We start from the raw sequence: 13,431 nt of genomic DNA, 5'->3' as shown, positions 1-13,431 counted from the left end.
TGACCCTTATGTTTGAAGTAAGGCCTTTTTAGTTTTATAATTTGAATACAAATTAACACTTAGCAATTACTTTATAGAGCTTTGCTAAATTTGAAAAGGGTTTGAGCCTTTAACAAATACTGGTATCAAGTTTAGATGCACAGGCTTTTAACTTTATCCTTGTTATTTACATATTTTTGGTATATCTAGATATACAAACACTAGAGGCCCGGTGCACAAAATTCTTGCAGGGGGTGTGTGTCCCTCAGCCTAGCCTGTACCCTCTCCAATATGGGACCCCTCCAGGGTATTTGACTGCCCATTTAGGACCAATACTGGTGGGATTGGGCCTAAACGGGCAGTCGGATATCCCTCTCATAATCCAGGACTGCTGGCTCCCAACCACTTGTCTGCCTGCCTGACTGCCCCTAACTGCTTCTGCCTGCCAGTTTGATCACCCCCTAACCACTCCCCTGCCAGCCTGATTGATACCTAACTACTCCCCTGATGGCTCAATAGCCCCTAACTGTCCTTCCCTGCAGGCCTGGTCGTCACCAACTGCCCTTCCCTGCAGGCCTGGTCGCCCACAACTGCCCTCCCCTGCAGACCTGGTCCCCCCCAACTGCCCTTCCCTGCAGGCCTGGTCTCCCCACAACTGCCCTCCTCTGCCAGCCTGGTCACCCCTAACTGCCCTCCCCTGCTGGCCTGATCACCCCCAACTGACCTCCCTTGCAGGCCTGGTCCCTCCCAACTGCCCTCCCCTGCTGGCCTGATCGCCCACAACTGGCCTCCGCTGCTGGCCATCTTGTGGCGGCCATCTTTGACCACATGGGAGCGGCTATCTTGTGTGTTGGCATGACGGTCAATTTGCATATTACTCTTTTATTATATAGGATTATTAAGAACAGTTTATTGGTCTATGTGCTTTTTCACTAATTTTATGACATACTGGTTATTCTAAGTTTCATATAATTTTGTATCAATTTGTAGGTTCTAAACTATTTTTAATAGTTTCTATGAATTTAAATTTTCACACTATAAAAGCAAGCAACATATTGCATACAAATTACAGGTGAAAATTTGATGTATTTATGATAATCCAATGAAAATGAACAAAGTTAAAATTAACTTAAAGGCCCTAGCTAGTTTGGCTCAGTGGATAGAGCACCGGCCTGTGGACTGAAGGGTCCCAGGTTTGACTCCAGTCAAGGGCACATGCCCAGGTTGGGAGCTTGATCCCCAGTAGGGGGTGTGCAGGAGGCAGCTGATCAATGATTCTCTCTCATCATTGATGTTATGTTTCTATCTCTCTCTCCCTCTCCCTTCCTCTCTGATATCAAAAACATATATTAAAAAAAATTAACTTAAAGGTCAATTGTCATCTTGCTCTCCAATATACTATCTAAATTTAAAGAAAACATGTAAATATAAATTGTATTGTTGATCTCCCTGCCTTATTTGAGTTTTTTTTAAAAAATATGTTTTTACTGATTTTTTGAGAGAGGGGATGGAGAGGGATAGAAATATGGAAACATCAATGAGAAACATCATTGATTGGCTGCCTCCTGCAAGCCCCCTACTGGGGATCGAGCCCGCAAACCGGTGCTTGTGCCTTGACCAAGAATCAAGCCAGCGACCTTTTGGTTCAATCAGTCTAGGCTCAGCCACTGAGCCACACTGGCCAGGCTTGAGGTTTTTTTTTTAACACAACATCCTGAGTGTTCTTATATTAAGACTTTAATCCAGGTCATGTTACTCTTCTGTATAAAATGCTGCCATCACTTTCCATCTCATTTGTTCTCATAAAGGTCTACAAGATGTTACACAATTTGGCTTCCCATACCTCCTCAAACCAGTCTACTCTTGTTCCAGTCGCACTTGGTTCCTTGTAATTTTTCTCTTAAAAATGCCTAGCAAGCTCCCCATTCAGGGCATTTGCACTTTTTCTCCCTCTGTCTGGAATACTCTACTTTCAATTTCTTCATACTTCAGTCCTCTGTATTCCAATATTTGCTACAGAGTCAGCTTCTCAGTGATCTGTTCCCACACTCTAAATAATATCCTGGTGACACTTCAACACTTCCTGTCTATTTTTCTACCTTGTTTTTCATCATAGACATGACCATCTCTTAATGTACTATACATCAGGTTTTGGGATACAAGTCTTTATTTTTGTTTTTAGCCTTGATTTTTAATGACTATATTTTATTTTGGTAGCTGAAAAACATAAAGCAAAATGAAACCACTTAAGTTATCATCAGTTGTAGAAAACCAAAATATGTGAAAATATATTTCCATTTTTTGTTAAAAATTTGGATAGTACAGTCTTTCATATACCATAGATTTTTTTCCTTGAACATTCAGATTAATTGATGTTTTCATGAGCACCAATTTGACATATTAGAGCATCCCTTTTAAATCAGAGAGCTTCTTTATCTGGTTTACTGACCATACTTCTGTAGGTGCAGATGAGTTAGGAGAAGTCATCGAAGATGACATTTGGACAAATCCATAACAGTACTACTTGGTTCCTGGCATGGATGATGAAGAAGGGGAAGGAAAGAAGAAGAAGAAAATGATGATGAAGAGGAAGAGTTGGAAGATATTGATGAAGAAGTGAACAAGGATGAAGGTGATGAAGCTGAAGATGATGATGAGGGGAAGGAAGGAGAGGAAGATGAAGGAGAAGATGAGTAATGAAATACTGATGGATTCCAACTTTAAAAAAATTTTTCCATCCCCGGGAGCAAGTTGCAGTTCCTTTTTTTCCCTCTCTTGTGTTCAGTTGCCCTGTTTTTGACATCTTTTTTCTCTCCTTTACACCATAATTCATGCCTTATTTTTTTTTTTGGGGGGGGGGGTGTACCTTGAGCAGCATACAGTGGAAAAAGAATCTCTGCCCCTTTCTATTCCAAATTCATTTTTATCCCTTCCTGTCTCAACAAAAACTTTATGAAATCAATACCACTGTGCTCTGTGGGAAAAAAAAGAAAAACCTCCTGCTCCCTTAGCTCTGCTGGGAGCTGGAGGATGATAGGCCCCAGGTAGTAGTGTAGTAGAATTCTAGCCTTTTTCCTTCTTTCTCTAGATATTGGATTTAGAGATTACACTGGGTCTCTATCTGAATATGGACAGTTAGCATTTACCAACATGTATATGTTTACTTTCTCTTGTTAAAAACAAACAAACCTGAAAAAAGGAGGGCTATAGATGGTAAGCAAAGGCTGGATTTGAGATGTTTGGATGGGTAAAGTGGGCATTTTGACCACATGGCTTCTCCTTTGGCATGTTTGTGATGTTTAACTACACCCTTGCGGTTTAAGACGACACTTTAAAAATAAAATTCTCTCTTAATTGGAAAACCAAAACAACCTTTTCCAAGTGGAAACAATGTTAGTATTCAGTGAAGCAAAGCAATCATGTAAACATTATTTGAATGTTTACTGGGTAAGCTTGCTTTACTGTTTTTAAAAGGGACATACAATTATTGAATAAACTATTGAAAATGTCTTTATTGTTAAGACTCATAATTACTGAGAATTTTGCTATATAACCTTGAGGTCTTTAGTAGAACACTTACATACTAGTACATCAATTATAAATATACTAGAGGCCCAGTACATGAAATTTGTGCCCTGGGGGAGGAAGGGGTTGTCCCTCAGCCCAGCCTGCACCCTCTCCAATCTGGGACATCCCTCTCACAATCCAGGACTCCTGGCTCCCAACTGCTTGCCTGCCTGCCTGCCTGATTGCCTCTAACTGCTTCTGCCTGCCAGCCTGATCACCCCCTAACCGCTCCCCTGCCAGCCTGATCGACACCTAACTGCTCCCCTGCAGTCTTGATCACCTCCAACTGCCCTCCCTTGCAGGCCTGGTCAGCCCCAACTGCCATCCCCTGCCAGCCTGGTCATCCCCAACTGCCCTCCCCTGCTGGCCTGGTTGCCCCTAGCTGCCCTCCCCCGCAGGCCTGGTCACCTCCAACTGCCCTCTCCTGCCAGTCCAGTCACCCCTAACTGCCCTCCCTTGCCAGCCTGGTTGATCCCAACTCCCCTCCTCTGCCGGCCTGATCTCACCCCCAACTGCCCTCCTCTGCTGGCCAATTTGGTTCTGATTGGTCAGTTTATATGCCAGTCAATGTCAAAAGCTCTGCCTCCTGGCAGCCATTGGTTCCTCACAGTTGACCCAGATTTGGTTCTGATTGGTCAGTTTCTATGCCAGTCAGTGTCTCTGGGCCTATCAACAGGGCCTGATCAGAAAGGCAGGGCTGATCAGCAGCTCCAGTGGAGGCCTGGAGAGAAATGGGGGTGCGGTTGCTGACCAGGCCCGGAAAGAAAGAGCTGATCAGCAGCTTCCACAGAGGCTATGGATCAGACCCTACTTCTCTCTTCAGGCCTCTGTCCAGGTCTGATTCGCAGCCCCCTCAGCAGTCATTGCTGGGTCACCATGCCTGCAGCCATGGCAACCCAGCGCTGACTGCAGGACTGACTTCTGGTTGGTCGAGCCTCTCAGTCATTGCAGATGTGATGACCCAGGGTTTTTATATGTTAGGATGTTTGAAATCATCTATATATTATTCTTAAAAGTTATAAAGGCCATACTCATTTCTCAAAATAACAATGATTTAACTCTATACAGTCACGTATCTTTTTACTGTGCTTCACTTTATTGAACTTTGCAGATATTGTTTTTTTTTTTACAAATTCAAGGTTTGTGGCAACCTTATGTTGAGCAAGTCTATTGGCGCCCATTTTCCAAGAGCATTTGCTCACTTCATGTCTCTGGGTCACATTTTGGTAATCCTTGCAATATTTAAAATTTTTCATTATTATTATATTTGTTATGGTGATCCATGATCATTGATCTCTGTTGTTACTATTGTAATTTTTGGAAGGGTGCCACGAATCATGCTCATGTAAGATAGTAAACTTTATAAATGCTGTATGTGTTCTAATTGTCCCCTCGCCTCCTCCCTCTCCTTGGGATTTCCTATTCCCCGAGACACAGAAATATTGACAACCAATTAATAATCCTAGAATGGCCTCTAAGTGTTCAAGTAAAATGAAGAGTTTCAAGATTCTCATTTTTTATCAAAAGCTAGAAATAATTAAATTCAGTGAGGAAGGTGTTTCTGAAACTTAGGTCAAAAGCTAGGCCTCTTGAGCCACACAGTTAGCCAAGTTGTGGACACACACACAAAAAAAGCTTTTGAAGGATATTAAAAGTGCTACTTTAGTGAATACTTGAGTGATAAGAAAGTGAAACAGCCTTACTGCTGATATGGAGAAGGTTTTAGTGGGTCAAACCAGTCACAATATTCCCTTAAGTCAAAGCCTGATCCAGAACAAGTCCCTAACTCTTATCAATTCTATAAAATCTGAGAAAGGTGAGGAAGCTGGAAAAAAATAAAAATAAAAATAAAATTGAAGCTGGCAGATGTTGGTTCATGAAGCTTAAGGAAAGAAGCTGTCTCCAAACATAAAAGTGCAGGATGAAACAGCAAGTGCTGATGTAGAAGCTGCAGGAACTTATCCAGAAGATCTAGCCAAGATAATTAATAAAGATGACTACACTAAATAATAGATTAGTAAACAAATTAGTAGACAAACAAAATAGACAAAACAGATTTATACTGAAATAAGAAGTCATCTAGTGCTTTCATAGTTAAATAAGTGAAGTCAATGTCCAGCTTCAAAGGACAGGTTGACTCTCTTGTTAGAAGCTAATGCAGCTGGTAACTTTAAGTTGAAGTCAATACTCATTTACCATTTGAAAAATCCTAAGGGCCTTAAAAGTTATGCTAAAACTACCCTCTTAGTATTCTATAAATGGAACAACAAAGTCTGGATGAAAGCATATCTTTTCCAGCATGGTACACTGAATATTTTTAAGCCCACTCTTAAGACCTACTGATGAAAAGAATGATTTTTCCCCCCAAAATATTATTGCTTACGAGCAATGCACCTGGTAACCAAGAGCTCTGATGGAGATATTCAATGTGATTAATGTTATGTTTTTATGCTTACTAACATTTTATTTATTCTGCTGCCCATGGATCAAGGAGTAATTTTAACTTTCAATTCATAAAAATACATTTTGTGAGGCTATAGCAGCCATAGATAGTGATTCCATCTGACCAAACAAATTTAAAACCTCTAAAACAGTGGTTTTCAACCTTCCTAATGCTGCGACCCTTTAATACAGGTCCTCATGTTGTGGTGACCCCCAACCATAAAATTATTTTCGTTGCTACTTCATAACTGTAATTTTGCTACTGTTATGAATCATAATGTAAATATCTGATATGCAGGATGTATTTTCATTGTTACAAATTGCACATAATTAAAGCACTATGATTAATCACAAAACAATATGTAATTATATATTGTGAAATATTTATTTCTAATTACAAATAAATGAAATTTTGTCTTGAAGCATGGTGTAGCATGGGTAACAGTCTTAATATAACAACAGTAAACTACATTGCTACATTTTGTGACAGTATGCGTAAAAAGCCAATGTCAGTGGGAAGGTTGAGTTTGCTTCTTTCTCACCAGATCTGAAATTCTCGGGGCAGTCTTTGCAAGAGCACAACGAAGATCATCTTCCACAACAGGTCTACTTCTGTACTTAGACTTGAAAACCAACAAGCTGGAAAACCCTGTTTCACAAAGATATGTTGTTGGAAATGGAAGAAGAAGGCTCAACACAGTCTCAGACAGAACAGGATATGACTGCAAACACTTGATCCAGAATTTTGTAACTGGCATTGTAGAGAAACCAGTTCTTGCTGCATCGCTGTTAATAAGTTCAATGAACTCCTCTTGTGCTGTCTCAGGAACATCTTCAATTTTGTAAAGGGGCTTCTGGCAAGTGCAAATGGGGTGTCAGGTAGATTTGGAAAGTATGATGAAATTTCGTCTGCAAGCATGTGCAAGTGTTCTTTCACAGAAATTATCGTTGTAATCCTTTTGTCTGGTTCAATGTCATGTTCCTCAAAGAGAGCAGATAAGGTAGGCAACATGTAAATTTTATTTTCATCCAATTTTTTTTTTTTTTTTTTTTGCCAAAGCTGAAGTTTCATTTGCAATAATCGGATCTTTTCAGACAAATCGAGGCATCTTGCATTTGGTCCTTACAGTGATAAATTTAACTCATTCAATATGGCAAAGATGTCAACCAAGTAAGCTATTTTCTGCAGTTCACTTTTATCGCTGAAAAGTGCTTTGAACTGCGGTCTCGCTTTCTGATTAAAAAACATTTTGAGTTCATCACAAAGCTCAAAAACACGTTTTAAAACTTTTACTCTCTACAAACATCTCACTTCAGTGTGAAATAGCGGAGCATTGTTCGGCGCATCCAACTCGTTGCACAGTTGTGAAAACAGTCGCCTGTTTAAAGAGCTCGCCTTTACAAAATTGACAGAACTTATGACGCTTTTCTTTATTTCTTGTAACTCTTGTGGCAGCGTCTTCGTTGCTAATATTTGCCAATGAATCATACAGTGAGTTCCGATGACTTTTGGTGACTCATTCAGTACCAAACGTTGAAATCCAGATCGACATCCTAGCATAGCTGGAGCACCATCTGTGCAAACACCACAAACCTTTTCCCAAGAGATCTTATGCTCTTTCAGAAATGAACCAACTGTGTCAAATACCTCATGTGCAGTAGTTGTTGTTTCAAGAGGTTTGCAAAAAAGAAACTCATCTTTAAAGTAGCTATCATTAATATACCTCACGTATACCAGTAACTGTGAACAGTTTGCAACGTCTGTAGATTCATCAAGCTGAATACTAAATATTGGAAGTGGAGCAGATTTAATTTCCTGGATTACGTGATCAAGAATATCAGCAGACATGTCATCTATTCTTCTACGGACAGTGTCGTTAGATAAGGAAATTGCACTTAATTTTGTAACAAATTTGTCTCCGATCATAACTCGAACAATGTCTTTGGCTGCTGGCAACAGTAAATCCTCAGCAATGGTGTGAGGTTTCATAGCTCTGGCGATTCTGAGTGCCACCAAATATGAAGCTTCAATGGCTGCTATGTTTTGTTTGTGGTACTTGCCACCAGTGTCAAGTCTGGCTTTCTTGAGTCCATCAGCTTTGCTTCTAAAATAGTTGGTATTCTTGCCGGCAAAGCTCGGATGCTTGCTATCCAAATGGCGTTTTAGTTTGTTTGGCTTCATAGATTCAGCTGATAGAACTTCACAACAAATAACACATTGCGGTTTCTCAATTCCTGCTGTAATTATTGAGGTAAAACCATACTGTAAAAAATCCTCACTATATTTTCTTTTCTTAACGTTCTTCTCTACATGATCCATTGTCATGGGATGGTTTGCTAATGAAAATAATATATAAAAATAGCTTTAATAATACAAAAGATGATATATAGCATAGTTCAGTCAATACAGTTAATTAAAGTTTCCTATGATTTACCATTCTCTGTGTTGTTTTTTTACATACCTGTTACTATCACAAGGGGGCAGTATTCACATCAACCACAGCTGAATATAAAAAGACCGATCAGCATCCAGATTAAGTTCCCATGGTACAGATATTTTTTTTTGCAGTAGTTGATGATTTTACAGTACATGCTTTTACATTTACCCAGTAATTATAATTCATGAAGTGTTGTTTTACCTCTAATACTGCTGCTTTCAACACAGTAGTTGTTTTTAACAGAGTGGCTGCTTTCAACACAGCAGCTGCTTTCTACACAGTAGCTGCTCTCTACACAGTAGCTGCTCTCTACACATGTGTGACTGGTCCGCATAAGTACATTATGGCGCCAACCCTGTCACATACACCTGTATTTGTATGGGGTGTATGTGATGGGATTGGCGCGATGATGTCATCGCACCGGGTACTCGTATGTGGGCGTATCTGCATGTGGGCGGGCCCGCCTGGAGATGGATAGAGGAGCAGTGTCTCGGTTCCTAAGACCATCGGAAATATGTGTTTTGCGATGGTCTTAGGCGACCCCTGTGAAAGGGTTGTTCGACCCCCAAAAAGGTCGTGACCCACAGGTTGAGAACCGCTGCTCTAGAAAGAATTCACTATTCTAGGTGGCATCAAGAATATTGGTGATTCATGGAACGACCTCAAAATGCCAACGTGAACAGGAATTCGGAAGGTTATTCCAACCTCATGGATGAAGGGTTCAAGACTTCAGTGGAAAAAGTAACTGCAGATATGGTGGAAGTAGCAAGAGAATTAGAATTAGATGTGGAGCATGAATATAGGAACAAATTACTGGAATCCCATGATAAAACTCTAACAGATGAGGAGTTGCTTCTTATGGATGAGTGAAGAAAGTGGTTTGTTGGGATGAAATCTACTTCCGGTGAAGATGAGAAGATTGCTGAAATGACAGAAAATTATTTAGTATGTCACATAAACTTAATTCATAAAGCAGGAGCAGGCTTTGAGAGGATTGACTCCAATTTTAAAAGTGTGAGAGTAGGTGGTTAGTTAGATATTAACAAGAGCGAAGGGAGCAAACTGAATATCTGATTAATCAGGTAAACACCTTTGTGGTCACTCGGGGCGGTGGGTGGGGGAAGTAACTGACATTGTTCCCCCCTACCTCACCCCGAACAATTTGGGAAGAAAAAAACACTGACAACCTGAGATGGAAGCAGAGGAAATCCCTTTTACTAGAGCACGTGTAGTAGAAGCCAAGATGGCCAACCATAAAAGGAGGAACACACAAGCCCCGGAAAACCCAGGAAAGATTTGGATGGTTTGAAAAAAAGCTGCTCCTTCCCAACCCAGGGAAATATAAGAAAGCTCAAACAAAGACCTCAGGGCAGCCACTTTCTCTAACCTGTCCTTTCTCTCTCTCTTTGAGAGTGTACATTTTTTTTTTCTTTAGTAAACCTTGTCACTGCCCCTCAAATTTCTCCTATGTGCCTGTTCCTGATTATTTTCCTGTGACAAAATGCTATCCAATAGCATCTCATGCTACAGAGAAATCATTAATGAAAGGAAAATGCAACTGATATGGAAAACTTCATTACTGTCTTATTTAAGAAATTGCTGCAGCCACCCCAACCTTCAGCAACCATCACCCTTATGAGTCAGCAGCCATCAACATTGAGGCAAGACTCTCCAGCAAAAAAAAAAAAAAAAAAAAAAAAAAAAAAAGACTCTAATGAGGGTTAATATATTGAAGACTCTAATGAGGGTTAATATTGAAGACTCTAATGAGGCTTAATATATTTGTTAGTAATAAAGTATTTTTAATTAGGTATGTACATTTTTTAGACATAATGCTATTTCACACTTAATAGACTATAGTGTTGTGCAACTATAACTTTTATATATATTGAGAAAGCAAAAATTTTGTGTAACTTGCTTCATTGCAATATTCACTTTTTTGTGGTTGTCTGGAACTGAACCCAATATCTTGTAGGTCTGCTTGTATTTGGATCTGATAATGACAGAAAATGGCAGAAAGTTGTGATTAAAGCATGGATATCTATCTATCATCTATCTATCTATCTATCTATCTATCTATCTATCTATCTATCTATCTATCATCTATCATCATCATCTATCTATCATCTATCTATCTGTCATCTATCATCTATCATCTATCATCTATCTATCTATCTATCGAAAACCCTAATATGCAAATAGACCAAACGACTGAACAACCAAACAACCAAACAACCTGTCGCTATGACGTGCGCTGACCACCAGGGGGCACGCGCATGGAACATGGTGGGCATCGGCCGCAGGCAGCCGAGCACGGAACATGGCAGGCGTCAGCCTCAGCGGGATGGTGGAGCAGGTGAGCAGGGGCACCAGATCAAGGTGGGGTTGCCGGTTGCTGTCATCAGGGTGAGCCTCTGGTGGTTACTGAAAATTCTTTGCTCCCATGTGCCATGGTCCCGCCTGGTGCTCGCATCTGCTGCTGGTGCCGGCACCATCAGCGGGTGCAAGTGGTGGCTGCTGGCCCCAATCGCCCCTCAAGGCTTCTTCACCTCACCCTGCTCCTGAGGAGCGATTGGGGCAGCAGCCACTGCTTGCACCTGCTGCTGGGGCCAGCCCCAATTGCTCTGCACTGTCAGTGGGTGTGAGCGGGGCTGACGCCATTAGCATGTGGGAGTGGCAGTGGTGAGAGTGGGGCTGCCTGCAGACAGGGGACTGGGGCTGCAGTGGGAGGGGCCAGGCGGGGGTGCGAAGGATGGGCTGAGACCTGCCCCTGTGCCCACCTCAGCCTCGTGCCCCACAGTTCCTTTCAAGGTGTACAAATTTGTACACTGGGCCCCTAGTTTTCATATAAAAACTGGCTCCAGCCCTGACCGGTTTGGTTCAGTGGATAGAGCATCAGCCTGTGGACTGAAGGGTCCCAGGTTTGATTCCGGTCAAGGGCATGTACCTTGGTTGTGGGCACATCCCCAGTGGGGGGGCGTGTGGGGGCAGCTGATCGATGTTTCTCTCTCTCTTTTTTTTTTTTTTTAAATACATATTTTATTGACTTTTTACGGAGAGGAAAGGGGATGGATAGAGAGCTAGAAACATCGATGAGAGAGAAACATCAATCAGCTGCCTCCTGCACACCCCCTACTGGGGATGTGCCCGCAACCAAGGTACACGCCCTTGACCAGAATCGAACCTGGGACCCTTCAGTCCGCAGGCCGACGCTCTATCCACTGAGCCAAACCGGTTAGGGCGATGTTTCTCTCTTATTGATGTTTCTAACTCTCTCTCCCTCTCCCTTCTCTATAAAAAATCAATAATATATATATATATACTGGCTCCAAAGCACTCCTACACTTTAGGGACACTTACATTTAATAAAGGACTGATTACCCTCTCCCCTTGTATTCTGAATGGATCCAAACAATGGAGTGAGAAACTATAGACTGCTTTCAGTTAACATGGCTGTGTTTGGCTTGCTAATTATAATTTAGTTGATACTTAAGCCATATTAAATAATATTTTCAAAGTCTTTCCTAAATTTTTCAATAACTTTCTTTAAATTATTAAATAGATATTTAATATCAGTCTATAAAAGTTTATCAAAGAAATATGTTAAACAAAACTAATTACTCATTTAAAAATAATAGGTTATAATAATGTTACTTAAAAATAATAGACATTATGGTTATGAAACAATATGTATGTATATACATATGCATATAATTTGTATTTATTTATCTATTTAATATGTGTGTAAATGATTGGATATCTTGCCTTACAGACTGATTATAAACTACAAAGCTGAGACAAATAAATGTTAGAGAATTGCAATGTTGATGAATTTCAATCATGTCTTACATGAAGAAAACAATCAGCATTTTTGTTCATTTAATTTAAATGCAGAGCATAATTCTGCTATCACTAAACCATAATTAAATTATAATTATAAATTATAATTGAAGCAATTAAATGAGGTCAATTTTAATTTTTCACTATTTGTTTCAATTTATTTCTCTTTGTAACTGAATTGCTATCTCAATTACTTTTAATTTTTCATCAAGTGAATTCAATATAGTATTACGTCTTATGCAGCATACTTTATTAAGAAGTGTCATATGAATAAGTTTTGAGCTTGCTTAGTTACTTTTCTCCTACTATAATCTTAGTTTGTATTTTTTAAATAAACATTGGAATATGTTATTGATAACAATAAATCTGGAATTTCCAAAAATATTGAAAACCTTAAAATAATAAAAATTATCATTCTAGGTTCATGTATTCATTCATGTTCTTTTTGTATGTGTATGCATTTATGTGAATGAATGATTGTGGCAACTGGCACTATGCCGTACAGAAAAACGAAAGTAGAGTCTCTGATTTCAATGACCCACATCAAGTGACAGATAGAAAATACTCTATATTACACTCTGGGTGATTATATTATAAGGTGCTATGCTAAAATATAGATGGAAAGAGCACAAAAACCAGACTACACTGAGAACGTAATAACATAAGTAAGTGGGAGAAGGTAAAAGGAGGAGATAAGTTATCCACTTACACTATGCAAGATTAGAAAGAGTTACGTTCAAAGAGCCAAGTAAAGCTAAAATCCTAGGCTCTCAATACAGTCTTATAATGTGTAAAATGCTAAAGTCAACTGGGTAAATGTGGTAAATTCACTTGTACTTTAAGACATTGATGAAAAATTGGAAGGAGTTCTATTAGAAAATAAATGGGAGTTAACGATTTAGATTAACTGAGGATATCTATTTTATTTCAAACCATGTACTCAATCTCATGATAGTGCTTAATTCCTTTACTCCAGACTTCTTATGCTATACCAGGATGTCAAATCTTTAAAAAAAAAGCAGAAAGGATAAGTTAATATTCTTTAATTAATATCCTGTTCTTGCTAAAACCTACCCAGTCTAAATAATATGTCCATTTAGACCTGGTTTATAGTGTGCAAGTGTTGAGATGTTCAAAGTTACATCTTAAATTGCAATAAGGATAA

This window comes from Plecotus auritus, assembly GCF_963455305.1.
Source record: "Plecotus auritus genome assembly, chromosome: 3".
NCBI classification, from domain to species: Eukaryota; Metazoa; Chordata; class Mammalia; order Chiroptera; family Vespertilionidae; genus Plecotus; species Plecotus auritus.
The sequence above is the reverse complement of the archived record's forward strand: the minus strand, read 5'-3'. Positions refer to the sequence as shown.